This window comes from Corythoichthys intestinalis, chromosome 5 (genome assembly GCF_030265065.1).
Source record: "Corythoichthys intestinalis isolate RoL2023-P3 chromosome 5, ASM3026506v1, whole genome shotgun sequence".
Taxonomy (NCBI): domain Eukaryota; kingdom Metazoa; phylum Chordata; class Actinopteri; order Syngnathiformes; family Syngnathidae; genus Corythoichthys; species Corythoichthys intestinalis.
The window spans coordinates 4,338,970-4,353,011 of NC_080399.1; positions in this window are offsets into that span (position 1 = coordinate 4,338,970).

Genomic DNA, 14,042 nt, shown 5'->3' on the forward strand with positions numbered 1-14,042 from the left:
TCACCCAACCAGCAACGAAGTATTATAAGCCTCCAAGCTCTTGAAGTTTTTCAAATTTTCGTGAGAATAGGCTGATTTTGTGTGGACAAGATAATTGTAAATATCAGCGTAGCAGATGTCAGGCAGACAGGGCGAAGACAGTGGGTCGAAAAACATCGATTTGGGCATCAAATATGGATCTGGCGACTGTATAGAACGAAGCTTTTCCACATAACGCCTTTAATGCAACACATCCAGTGAGTTTACGGCATCAGAAAGCACCGGGTCTTCCATGAAATGCATTTTAAATTCCTCGATCAATTGAAACCAATGCTAATACAGAGACAAAATGACGGACAAGTGGGCGGAACCATACAGCGAGCACGTGGTTTTGTGACGTCGGTGGGTAGGGTCTATAGACCCTACTCACATGACGTCACAACCACGCCTCCGCACCATGTTGTCCGTCTACTTGTCGTGTAGACGCATTACTGCTACGTAAATTCCTCCTATTATGGCTTGTTTTTCTGCTCGTTAACGTTAATAATCAAAATGGTGAAGGCGTGTGTGGCGGTTGGTTGAAATAACAGAGAAGATAGACGGAGAGACTTGAAGTTCTACCGTATTCCGAGGGACCCGGGGAGGAGAGGGAGATGGTCTGCTGCAATTCGACGAGAAAACTGGGCACCAAACGATCACCACAGATAATGTAGTAGTCATTTTATATCTGGTAAGATGCATTTTATATATATATTTAGAGGGTTTTGGGCTGACAACCACAATAAGATCATTGCGAGGCTAATCGCCGACAACATACAGTTTCAAATTCAAGATGCTTATTTCTTCCACCATCATTATTTTTTGAATAATATTTAGCTGGTACCAAGTGAAAGAAGCTGGCCTCATCTACGGATCATCAGTTAAACAGGTGTGTCCAAACCTTTTGCAAAGGGGGCCAGATTTGGTGTGGTAAAAAGGCGGGGGGCTACCTTGGCTGATTTACATAGAACAATATATTTAAACAAATTTTAGCAAGCCCTTCTGTGTGTCACATTTGCTTTATTATTTTTTTTTTTTAATTCATAATTTCATCAATCTCGTCTTTGTGGCGTTCTCTTTCGACACTCAGGCTCTTGTGAAATGCTGCTGTGAAATTAAACTAGCTTCAAGTTGCTGCGTATATATTCACTGTAATGTTGTACATGTTAGCTTGTCTTGTTAGTTAATATCGCGTCACATCGAACTCTGAAAACAGCAACTGTCTCTTTCCAAATGAGGCAGACACAGTTGTTGCGTATTTTATTGAAGAAACAGTCCAATATCCACCTATCCTTGAAGCGTCGGCCATCGCAGTCAACTTTTTTTTTATTGATTGTCGCCATTTTAGAAAATTGGAAGTAAAGGGTCACACGGGGGTAATGTTGCTTAGAGTGCTGCTGTTAAAGTTTTTCAAACTTTCGTGAGAATACGCTGAGTTTCTGTGGACAAGAGAGTTGTAAATATCAGGGTAGCAGATGTCAGGCAGAGACAGCGAAGACAGCGGGTCGAAAAATATCGATTTAGGCATCAAATATGTATCTGGCGAATGGATCGACCGAAGCTTTTCCACATCACGCCTTTTATGCAACACATCCAATGAGTTTACAGCGTCTGAAAGCACCGGGGCTTCCATGAATTGCACTATAAATTGCACGACAAATTGAAACCATTGAGAATACGGATAAACAATGACGGACAATATGGTGGCCGGATACAGCGACACGTCATTGTGTGGCGTTGGTGAGTGGGGTCTATAGCGTTCCTACCGCTCTGGGCAGTTTCGGACGAAGCCGGTTACACCGGCGTCGCACGAGAACAAAAATAATCTGCGATTTTCAGACGTACGGCCTCTAAAGAAGTAATTGAAAACGGTGAGTTTATTTCACAATTAAGGCTATAACCCTGTTATTTAAAAAATATTCGGTGTTTTTGTACTTTTTGAGAAGGTAAACAAAACCACCTTTAAAGCGCTACTAAGAAATCTAATGTATAAATTCATGTGTCGATTAAATGAGTTCAAAAATAGTATTTTAATGAAAATAACGGATCCTAAAAATAGTTATAGTTGTAGGTCAAGCATGTGGCGCGATTGGCGTAAAAGCTTATTTGTTGTGCAGATATTTTTTGCCTTTTTTCATGTTCTTTCTTTTGTTGTTTCTGTTCCTGTGTTTTTTTTTTTATGTCATTTTTCATTTTTCTGTTGGTCTGTGTGATATGGACACACTGTGTGACTCCGGAATATATGTATGTGTATATATATATATATATACATACAGTGCCTTGCAAAAGTATTCGGCTCCCTTGAACCTTGCAACCTTTCGCCACATTTCAGGCTTCAAACATAAAGATATAAAATTTTAATTTTTTGTCAAGAATCAACAACAAGTGGGACACAATCGTGAAGTGGAACAAAATTTATTGGATAATTTAAACTTTTTTAACAAATAAAAAACTGAAAAGTGGGGCGTGCAATATTATTCGGCCCCCTTGCATTGATACTTTGTAGCGCCACCTTTTGCTCCAATTACAGCTGCAAGTCGCTTGGGGTATGTTTCTATCAGTTTTGCACATCGAGAGACTGACATTCTTGCCCATTCTTCCTTGCAAAACAGCTCGAGCTCAGTGAGGTTGGATGGAGAGTGTTTGTGAACAGCAGTCTTCAGCTCTTTCCACAGATTCTCGATTGGATTCAGGTCTGGACTTTGACTTGGCCATTCTAACACCTGGATACGTTTATTTTTGAACCATTCCATTGTAGATTTGGCTTTATGTTTTGGATCATTGTCCTGTTGGAAGATAAATCTCCGTCCCAGTCTCAGGTCTTGTGCAGATACCAACAGGTTTTCTTCCAGAATGTTCCTGTATTTGGCTGCATCCATCTTCCCGTCAGTTTTAACCATCTTCCCTGTCCCTGCTGAAGAAAAGCAGGCCCAAACCATGATGCTGCCACCACCATGTTTGACAGTGGGGATGGTGTGTTCAGAGTGATGAGCTGTGTTGCTTTTACGCCAAACATATCGTTTTGCATTGTGGCCAAAAAGTTCAATTTTGGTTTCATCTGACCAGAGCACCTTCTTCCACATGTTTGGTGTGTCTCCCAGGTGGCTTGTGGCAAACTTTAAACGAGACTTTTTATGGATATCTTTGAGAAATGGCTTTCTTCTTGCCACTCTTCCATAAAGGCCAGATTTGTGCAGTGTACGGACTGATTGTTGCCCTATGGACAGACTCTCCCACCTCAGCTGTAGATCTCTGCAGTTCATCCAGAGTGATCATGGGCCTCTTGGCTGCATCTGTGATCAGTTTTCTCCTTGTTTGAGAAGAAAGTTTGGAAGGACGGCCGGGTCTTGGTAGATTTGCAGTTGTCTGATGCTCCTTCCATTTCAATATGATGGCTTGCACAGTGCTCCTTGAGATGTTTAAAGCTTGGGAAATCTTTTTGTATCCAAATCCGGCTTTAAACTTCTCCACAACAGTATCTCGGACCTGCCTGGTGTGTTCCTTGGTTTTCATAATGCTCTCTGCACTTTAAACAGAACCCTGAGACTATCACAGAGCAGGTGCATTTATACGGAGACTTGATTACACACAGGTGGATTCTATTTATCATCATCGGTCATTTAGGACAACATTGGATCATTCAGAGATCCTCACTGAACTTCTGGAGTGAGTTTGCTGCACTGAAAGTAAAGGGGCTGAATAATATTGCACGCCCCACTTTTCAGTTTTTTATTTGTTAAAAAAGTTTAAATTATCCAATAAATGTTGTTCCACTTCACGATTCCACTTGTTGTTGATTCTTGACAAAAAAAATTACATTTCATATCTTTATGTTTGAAGCCTGAAATGTGGCGAAAGGTTGCAAGGTTCAAGGGGGGCGAATACTTTTGCAAGGCACTGTATGTATATATATATATATATATATATATATATATATATATATATATATATATATATATATATATATATATATATATATATATATACGGGCTGTCAAACGATTAAAATTTTTAATCGAGTTAATTACAGCTTAAAAATTAATTAATCGTAATTAATCACAATTAATCGCAATTCAAACCATCTCTAAATTATGCCATATTTTTCTGTAAATTATTGTTCGAATGGAAAGATAAGACAGATATATACATTCAACATACTGTACATAACTATAACACCATTTACCATTTACCATAAGTACTGTGTTTGTTTATTATAACAATAAATCCACAAGACGGCATTAACATTAACATTCTTTCAGTGAAAGGGATCCACGGATAGAAAGACTTTTAATTCATAAAAGATAAACGTGAGTACAAGTAATAGTAATTTTGATAGTTTGTATATTGTGACTAAATATTGCCATCTGGTGTATTTTTTCAGCTAAACTTAATGTTTGAATAGCGTATTATTTTGCATAGCTATTTTGATTGGGAATGCCAGAGCTCTTTGCATTGAGCGCTTTTCTTTTTGTGAACATTATTTTATTTTTGAGAGATAGGAATATTATTTTTGTTGTGCTTTCACTAAATGATACTGTAGCGATTTAAATGTTCTCAACTGCCCAAATGCATGATGGGAATTTGAGCAACCATGAGTCACAGTGGTTGCTGAAAAGTATATATCTTCTCTGCGTTGAGTACAATTCATGGTGTTAATGCAGTAATGTGAAGTAAGGGTGGCCAACCATGTTTTTGAATAATATCAATGGCTAAACAGTTATAAGCATATGTTCATTATTTTTTTTTAGCGCAACCCTTCCAGATTCTTTGATTAACTTAGTGATGGCCAAATGAAGCCTCATGAAGCAATGAAGCTTTGCAGCCAATTGGTTTGCACATGTGGCAAAGCTTCATGGTGCTTCATTTACTCTATGGCGCCATCAAATGGCCTATAAGCCCAAGAGGTCAACATTGTTAAGAATTCAATGGCTATTTGCTTAAGACAAAGATATGAATGTGCTTGTGTTAGTAATTTAGTATGTGAACAAAATACAACATGTGCTAAGGATAATTTGTTATTCATTTTTATTTAGAAATAATAGCTTTCCCACAGTGGCTGGCTTTAAACGGTTTCTTTTTTTGGACAATATTTCACCAGCTTTAGAAAATATTCTTTCACAAGGCACGGATGAAGCTGGGGTGCAGAGGAATGTGAGTGCCAGTTTATATACATTTGGGTAGGTATTCTTTTGTGCCTCCCAGTACACTAAGGGATTGTTCATTCTGTTGATGTTTGGTTCAGATAGGTACACACACACTCACATTTATATTAAAGTAGTTTTTCTCCCTTACCTTATTGAAAGTAATCAAATCGAAATGTTCCCATACAGGGGAGGATGGCTTTTTTCGCGCAGGTTCCATCGCAAGCTAAGGACAAGGCTCAAAAAAAGATTACACTGGTTGCACTGTTGCGCACAGATGTAACAAGTACAGGAGCCCGAAATCCACAAAATGTGAGATAACAGGCGATCGCCATTGCGTTTTGCAACCAAGTTATACCTTAGTCTGTACTGTGCAATGCGCACTAAACGTTCGATCACTTCCGAAGCGTTAATGAGATTCAGCCGGGCAGCGAGGCTTCTCACGTCACCATTTCTGGGTTTTGCCGAAATGACGCGCGCCTCGCTACAAGCTTCGTGGAAACGCCCCTCCCATTACTCGACACAAGCTCGGCCCATTTCGTCCCATCACTAGTTAAACCCATAGTACCGCCCTTGACAACGAAAATGCTTTTCTTCGGCAATCTTCGGAAATCTTCGGAAATTACGTCACACCTATAAGTGCGAAGGAAGTCCGCCATAGAACAGTATTGTTTGTTGCATTGCTTCTCGGTAAGATGCCACGGAGGTGTGTGGCGATGTTTTGTTCTCAGTCAAACGAAAAGTTGTATGAGTGGCCAAAGGATAGCAGGGCACGTAAATGGACATCTTTCATTCGCACGAAGCGAATGAATTTCACGCCATCATCAAGCAGTGTTCTCTGCTGCAAACACTTCGAAGATGCCTGCTTCCTTAACCGGTCTGCTTATGATCAAGGATTTGCCAAACAGAAAGTGTGATTTTTGGATAGATGACTGATGACTTTGTCAAAGCATAGCTGCTTACTGTTGTGGAATGATCAGTATAAGCTAGCGACGTTAGCCGAAAGTTAACTCGTGGCAATCCCCGATCATAGTTGTTGCGTTCGCTAGGTTAAGCGTGTTTAAATTGTGCGTCATCTCCGATCTTGTCCGAAAGGGTTAATCCACTGTCAATCGGGAAACGGGTGTGGATGTGCATATAAATGGGTCGGCGTCGCGGTAATTCACGGTCACATTGCAGTAAGAGACACACACCGCCGGTGAGTTTGTGCACAATTATTTGTATTTGTATTATGTATTTCCACCTTCATGCTTCAAGCATTGCATTGCATTTGTACGGTTCGGCATTTCTTTCACGGTGATCGCTTGATAGCCTTCTAGTTTGTTTCGCGAGAGCCGCTGGCAGGTGACAATTTAGCGTGTTGGCATTGAGTCAATCTCGCAGCGAATCAGCGAGCGCGCAGGTCACGCAGTGAATCGGGGGAAATGTAGTCTCTGGACAACACTGAAGCGGTCCTTTGTAATCTGATTGCTTGTGTGAAAAAACTACATTTCCTCACGCCATTAGACACCACTTCCTGCCGAGAGCTGTACCGAGCTGTGTTCTTACTTTTCCATAAGAACTGCTCCATGTGTTAATAAAGAAACAAAGTTGTCAGCACGTCGTGTGTTCGATACATTTGTAAACAAAAAGCTCATAACAAGACACTATGCACGATCCGTTTAAGAGACGCTGGAGTAGGAGGCGAGGAGGAGATCAGCGAGAAGCAAAACTTTGCGGTCGAATGTGGCGGCAGTCCGCTATTATTTTGTTTTCTTATTGTTGCCACAATGAAGTGGAGAAAGCCATCGACGACTCATCTCCTTCTTTCCCCCCAACGTTTTTATTGTAGCGGTAAGACGTTGGATGGAGTCTTATTTACCGTGCTCGGCGGCTCATGTGTCTCTTGTAACTCGCTATGAACTCTGCTAACTCAGCCGGAACGCACACGGCTCTTAAGTGTCTTGTGTCACGTGACTGTGACGCACAACATCTCCCACACTCAAGTTCGGTGGGTGAATTATGTCATAATAAAGGGTCACCACACAGGTCCCCCCAGAATTCACCCACACAGGACGCCAGACGCGACCCGAAACAACAGAACGGAACGGTCAGGTCGCGCGGCTGGGGCGACTGAGGAAGACGACCGAACGGACAGTCAGGCGGCCGTCCAGGATGCCAGATTCAGGACGCCCAAGCAGAACAGTCTGGCGGACGGCCAGGATGCCAGGCGGCGGGCGACCGAAAGCGACGTTCAGGCGGCCGTCCAGCACGCCAGATGCGGGATGTCAGAGCAGAACGGTCCGGAGGACGCCCACGATGAGGAGCGCGCCGTGCAGCACCCCCCAGGCTAGGCCAGAGAAGCGGACGCCGAGAGATGCGGCACGCGTTGCTCAGCGGCGGTCGAGGAAAAGGTCGAGACGTGCGACGAGCAGCGCCACCCAGTCGAGGCTGCAGACGAGGGCGACGGGCGCGGCGGTCGGAATCGACCGGTCGAGGCCGGGGACGAGGGCGACCGGCGTGGCGGTCGGAGTCGCCCGGCCGTGGACAAGGGCGACAGGCGAGACGAACCAAGTCGACCGGTCGTAGCAGGAGCGGGGGAAACGCCGAAACCGGAATGACGCCATCGTTGTCCAAAGGCGGTGGACGAGGAGAGACGTCGGGGGCGGCGTTCGCTGGCGATGTGCGACCACGGAGACTGCCGGAGGCGCCGGCACAGCAGCAAGGCTAGCGGCGATGGCCAGCGGCGAAGGCTGAGGACTGACCTCGGAGACTCCCGGAGGCGCTGGAGTGAAGTCAGTGGCGGCGGCGTCCAGCGGCGCCGGTAGAGGGGCGACCTCGGAGACTTCCAAAGGCGCAGGTGCTGGAGCGACGTCAGCCGCGGCCAGAGACGCAGGCACAGGAATGACGTCGTGAGGAAGGCCAAGAGCAGGCGCAGCGTCGACGAGAATACCAGGGCCGGACGGGAAGCCGTCGAGAATACCAGGGCCGGACGGGACGCTGTCGAGAAAACCAGGGCCAGACGGAACGCAGTCGAGAAAACCAGGGCCGGATGGAACGCCGTCGAGTAGGCCCGAGGCGGACGGGGCGTCGTCGAGTAGGCCGCATGCCAGCGCAATGGCGCTGCAGCCGGAAAAGCCAGGGACGGGCGCAGCGGCGTCGACGGAGAGCGGCGACGGAGCCGAGGCGAGCGAGAGCGGGGCCGAAGGCGAGACAGCAACGTCGGTGTCGGGAAATGCCAGAGCGGAAGCGCGCGGCGGTGGGGTGGGTACTGGGACGGGAGGACGTCTGCGAAGGACCGGGGCGGAAGGGCCGCCAACGCAGGCGTGAACCTCGGTTAGTCGGGCTTTCGTAGCGGGCCTTTTGGGCGCCTTCGGAGTCGATAAAGCACACGACCGTTCAAAGAGTAGGAGAAGGTGCGCCTTAAGAGCCCCATACTTATCCTCTTTTGGCGGAAAGACTACAAAGCGCTGAGCTTTGACCGCCGTCGAGCATGGTGTCATTGGAAACACCACGGAGGACGAACTGCTCCTCCGCGAACGCGAACCACTCGGCCGCAGAAGACTCGTTAAACGTAGCCAGCTCGAAAAAGCTAGCGTCCGCCATTGCATAAATAGTACAAAAATGCCTCGGAAACTTCAGCGAGGCTCGTCGGGGTCACCAGTGTAGCGGTAAGACGTTGGATGGAGTCTTATTTACCGTGCTCGGCGGCTCGTGTCTCTTGTAACTCGCTATGAACTCTGCTAACTCAGCCGGAACGCACACGGCTCTTAAGTGTCTTGTGTCACGTGACTGTGACGCACAACATCTCCCACACTCAAGTTCGGTGGGTGAATTATGTCATAATAAAGGGTCACCACATTAAATTATTTTATATGCACGAGAGCTGCCGGGTCTGCCAAAATGAATGGCATGAAGTCTGATTATTATTATTTTTTAAAATGTCATCAGATAGACAAAAACATAAAATTATGTGCAAATGCCTGCATCTTCAAATCATGAAAATAATAACAGCCTATATCATACCAATGTTGTAATCCCGATGGGTCTTGTATCCATTCCATGTCAGGTAGTCTAGGCACATTGTTTGCATCCTGATTAGCGTCTGGCTAATACATGTTAGGTCCAACATAAAATTCCAAGCTCCTCTTCTTCCTCCAACTCTTCAAAAACTTGGATCTCCTCCCTTGCGCTCGATCTATCGCTTATATCGCTGTTTGAATCATTGTTTTAAGGGCTTTGTATGGCGGCCGTATGTATGGAGCGCTGCCATCGCTGTTCTCGGTGTGACGAATCACTTCCGGGTTCATCCCCTTTCAGGCTCGAACTTCGGAAACGCGATTATTTTGTCAAATATACAACATATAAATTATTTTTTTCATGCTTTATTTGTTGGACAATGTTTAATTACTTTACTGGTGACCCTATTTGGCATGTGAAGAAATTACTTCACATTACTGCTTTAAGTAAAAGATCATCTCTGGTTATACTTCCCAATGTTGCTTGCCACAATAGTTATGGTAAATGGTGTTATACTTATATAGCGCTTTTCCACCTTTTCAAGGCGCTCAAAGCAATTTACACTATCTCGCCATCCACCTACTGGTGACGCAGCACCAGAAGCAATGTGGGGTTCAGTGTCTTGCTCAAGGACACTTAAACGAGTGCATCAGGGCGGAGACTTGAACCCAGAACCTCTGGGGTTGGGGGACAACTACTCTACCACTGAGCCACGCCACCCCAATATTATTATACCAATTGTGGATGAGATGCTACTGTGTAACCCATTAAATAGCGCGGCTCCAATAAATGTCGGCGTTACCAATTCATCCTGCTAGGAAATTGGTAGTGCTATGGACCCCATTGGACCGGTTAATCATGTTGGCTCATTGTCGTCAGATGGCTCGGTTCGTCCTGTTACCTCCTGAGGAAGGCGCCGGCGAACATATAAACACCGAGAGGCGTTAGATGGCTTTTTGTGAATACATTTAATAACAAAACAAAAGCATGTGGAGAACGCAGCACTCAGACCTCCCGCTAACCTCTCTCGCTCGACAACTTTCTTCCTCACTGTTCAATCTGACAATGCCGGTCACATAGAAAATAACAGCGGCCCCCTTGGCGGGTGCCGGTAATGCCTGCGTCCATTCCACTTGCTTGTCTCTGCCTTTAGCTCTCAATATACTTCAAACGGCGCCATTGTAGTCTGTTCGCGGCGATGCTTGAGTGGGTCGTTCTGCGTATGCGTTAATTGCGTTAAATATTTTAACGTGATTAATTTAAAAAATTAATTACCGCCCGTTAACGCGTTAATTCTGACAGCCCTAATATATATATATATATACTGTATGTATATATTATATATACATATATAATGTTAAGGTGGTTGAAGCTCAACGTTGCATTCGTAGGAAGAATTGACGGAGAATAAGTTGTCTTTTAGCCAAAACTTGGCGTGTTTAATTTCCACTGACATGCGGATACATCCTCTCTCATTGCTGGCAATCCCACAAATCATAGTAATCAACCTCAAACAAAAAGAAGTAATAAAAATAGCACTTTAGACAATTAAGTCCCATCCTGCCATCTTGTGGTGAAAAGATAATATGTCAATAATAACAAGCAATAGGAACATTATTTCATCAACTGAGGACACATCCATAAATACATAACATTTCTCTCAACACCCCCTCTTGTTCTCATGTTAATGCCCTTCTAAGCAAACAAATGAACTTTTACATTTCAAATTCCAAAAATAACACTGTCAAATTTCTTCAATTTTAACATTTTTGTCATGATATCAGCTATCATGTCATCCGTTGGACAATACGTCAATGTTACTCTTCCCTGATTCACAGTAGATCTAATAAAATGATATTTTATGTCTACGTTCTTGCATCTCTGTTAACAGGATTTTTGGCAAGAGCGATTGTCCTTTGGTTGTCATCGTGTACAGTTGTTGGAATGTACTGATAATGATCAATGCTAACTAGTAGTTGCTCTAAATATAGGCATTCATGTATGGTTGAAGCCAGTGCCATATATTTAGCTTCACAGGTAGATAGTGCGACTGTAGGTTGTTTCTTTGTTTTCCAAGGAATTGGAGAACTATCCTTGCTCAAGAAAACACAGTATCCTGAAATACTGCGCCTGCCGCTAGTATCAGCTGCCCAGTCAGCATCACCATATGCCCGTATACCAAGTTTTGCATTGTCGTCTCTTTTGAAGCAAAGGCTCTTTTCGGAAGTACCTGGTTTATTGTTTTCTTGCCAGTTCAATATGGCTGCGCGACGTCTCGGGCTGACGCCTACGTTGTAATGTTGTGCTTATATGATCCTTGGACAAGATTTGTCCGTAAGTATGGTTGCTGTAAAGAATGTACATATTATGTTAGTAAGCAAAATGTTATATTTTTTGTATGAGACGCTTTTTGTTAATGTTTAGTGAACCTGTATAGCGTGCTAAGCTAACGTTGTTGCTAATGCAATGCTTGTCTACTTTTTTTTGGTAGTTTTACGACGGTCTAAAGAGGACAATGGTTTGAGGCCATTTTATTAATAAATCAGATGAAAAAGGACGAAGTCTGATTATTAAGGGGTCGTTCACTAGCTGTCTAGCTTTGGAAAAAGTAGACGCTTCGCAGTGAGGACAGCATAGAAAGATTTAAATGTCAGTAGAGTTAAATGCCCACTACATTCCTTATCAGGGGTCGCGTTAACCGAATATTTTCCGTCGTTGACCGGTTTTTTAAAACGGTGACGGAAAAAACTGAAGTCCATGTCATTTTGACAGGTTGCAATTCACACCCCAGACCACAGGGTAGCGAGTGAGCATATTAATTAGCTATTGTCTCTCTTGATGCATGACGTCGTTGGCCTTACTCGGAAAAGTAGTTCAGTTCAATTCAAAATTTTCTGGCATACAACCCAATAAAGTTTTTTAATTTTTTTTTTTTTTTTTTTGCGAACTCAATAAAGCTTCTGCATGACCAGATCACGGAGCTGCGTCACACACAATGTCACACTGCCTACTCTTTCGCCGTTTGCGCGCTGCTGTCAGCCTGTCACTTCTACTCGTTGAGACGCCGACTCATCCCAGGAAAACGACAAATACGGCTCATCTTCTTCCTTGAGTTAATGAAATAATGCATTAGCTTGCGCTAAATGTAGTTTTAGATTCATTCTGCACGTTTCAAAGTCGCTCGCTCAAACTGGCCGTTGCTTGTTTCAGCATGCCTCCTTTTCCTTAGTTGGCGCCTCGCTCGGAAATTTATTAAAAATGTCCACATTCGGTTCGCCCTTCTTGACATCACAACGGCTCTTGGGATATATGTAGTCTTTTGTGCTGCTTTCGGTTTTGAAAAAGGACAAGAAATGATGGAAATATGGAGATACATACATGGTCCATGCAGCGTTTTAGTGCATATTTATGAGTGCAATAAAACTATAAAACTCAAATGACATTATCTCCCGTTTTTCTTGGTCGATTGACTTCAAATAAAAACTGGTGTGGACATCAACTTCCGTACTTTCAAACAAGACCAACCAGCAGCACGTGGGTGACGTAATTACAGCGTGACGAAGCTTCAAAGACAACATGCGTAAACGCGTCGCTGCCAACACGTTCGGTGTTAAAGGGTTAATTAAAAATGAATGAAAACTAAATACTATTGAATACGTCATTATTATCATTTAAAAAATTTAAGTGACGGGTAAAAATAGATTATGACCGAATTTTTATGACCCTGTCAGTCAAAAAAACAGACAACGAAAAAGTCTAGCGCAACCTCTGGTCCTTATGTACCGTATGTTGAATGTATATATCCATCTTGTGTCTTATCTTTCCATTCCAACATTTTACAGAATATATACAGTACTGTGCAAACGTTTTAGGCAGGACGCCTGCCTAAAACTTTTGCACAGTACTGTATATTTTTATTATATTATGTATATACAGGATATACTGTATGTATATATTTTCCCCAAGTGGAAGCTTCCATGATCCTAATAAATTTAATAATTAAAAAATATATATATACAGAAAAATATGGCATATTTTATAGATGGTTTGAATTGCTATTCATTGCGATTAATTACGATTAAAATTTTTAAGCTGTAATTAACTCGATTAAAAATTTTAATCGTTTGACAGCCCTACTTCATAGCCATCAGGTGTGTTTATGTATATGTCATAGTTAATAGGAGCATGTAAGTACGCTGTCTTAACAGCCATCTAATGTAACAACAGACTCTCGTGTCGCTTTCTGTAACACCACTCTTATACTTGTCAAATTTGCTGTGGGTGAAAATGTCTCTCCATAGTCTATTCCCATTCTCTGGTTAAATCCCTTAGCCACAAATCGTGCTTTGTAATTATCTCTCCCATCTTCATCCTTTTTGAGTGCATAAACTCATTTACCCCCCACTCTTTTCTTGCCTTTTGGCAGTGTTGTCAAGGTAAAGGTTTTATTTTCGTTTAGTGACTGAATTTCTTCATCCATGGCTTTTGACCAATCTTTTCAGTTATTTGAACTCATGGCCTCCTCATATGTTTGAGGTATACCAATTACCATCTTGTAGCAGTAGTCTTCAGTGGTATAAACTCCATCATTATCTCTGTCTTCTGTTATGAAGTCTTCTAAATGACTCGGTTTTCGCCTCTCTCTTGAGGGATACCTTCTACTCTCAAGTTCACATTTGGTCACCTCCTTTGGACTCTCACTATGTGCACTTGGTTCTACAAGATCTTCAGCTCTGTTTTTGACCTCTACACTTGCTCGATCATCCCTTGGCAACCCCATCATGTTGTGTTATTCATCTTGATCCATGACATAATATCTGTGTCTGATTTTCTCTGACTTCCTTGTTCACAAACTTTACCAGCCTATGTTTTTGTACTTTCTTTG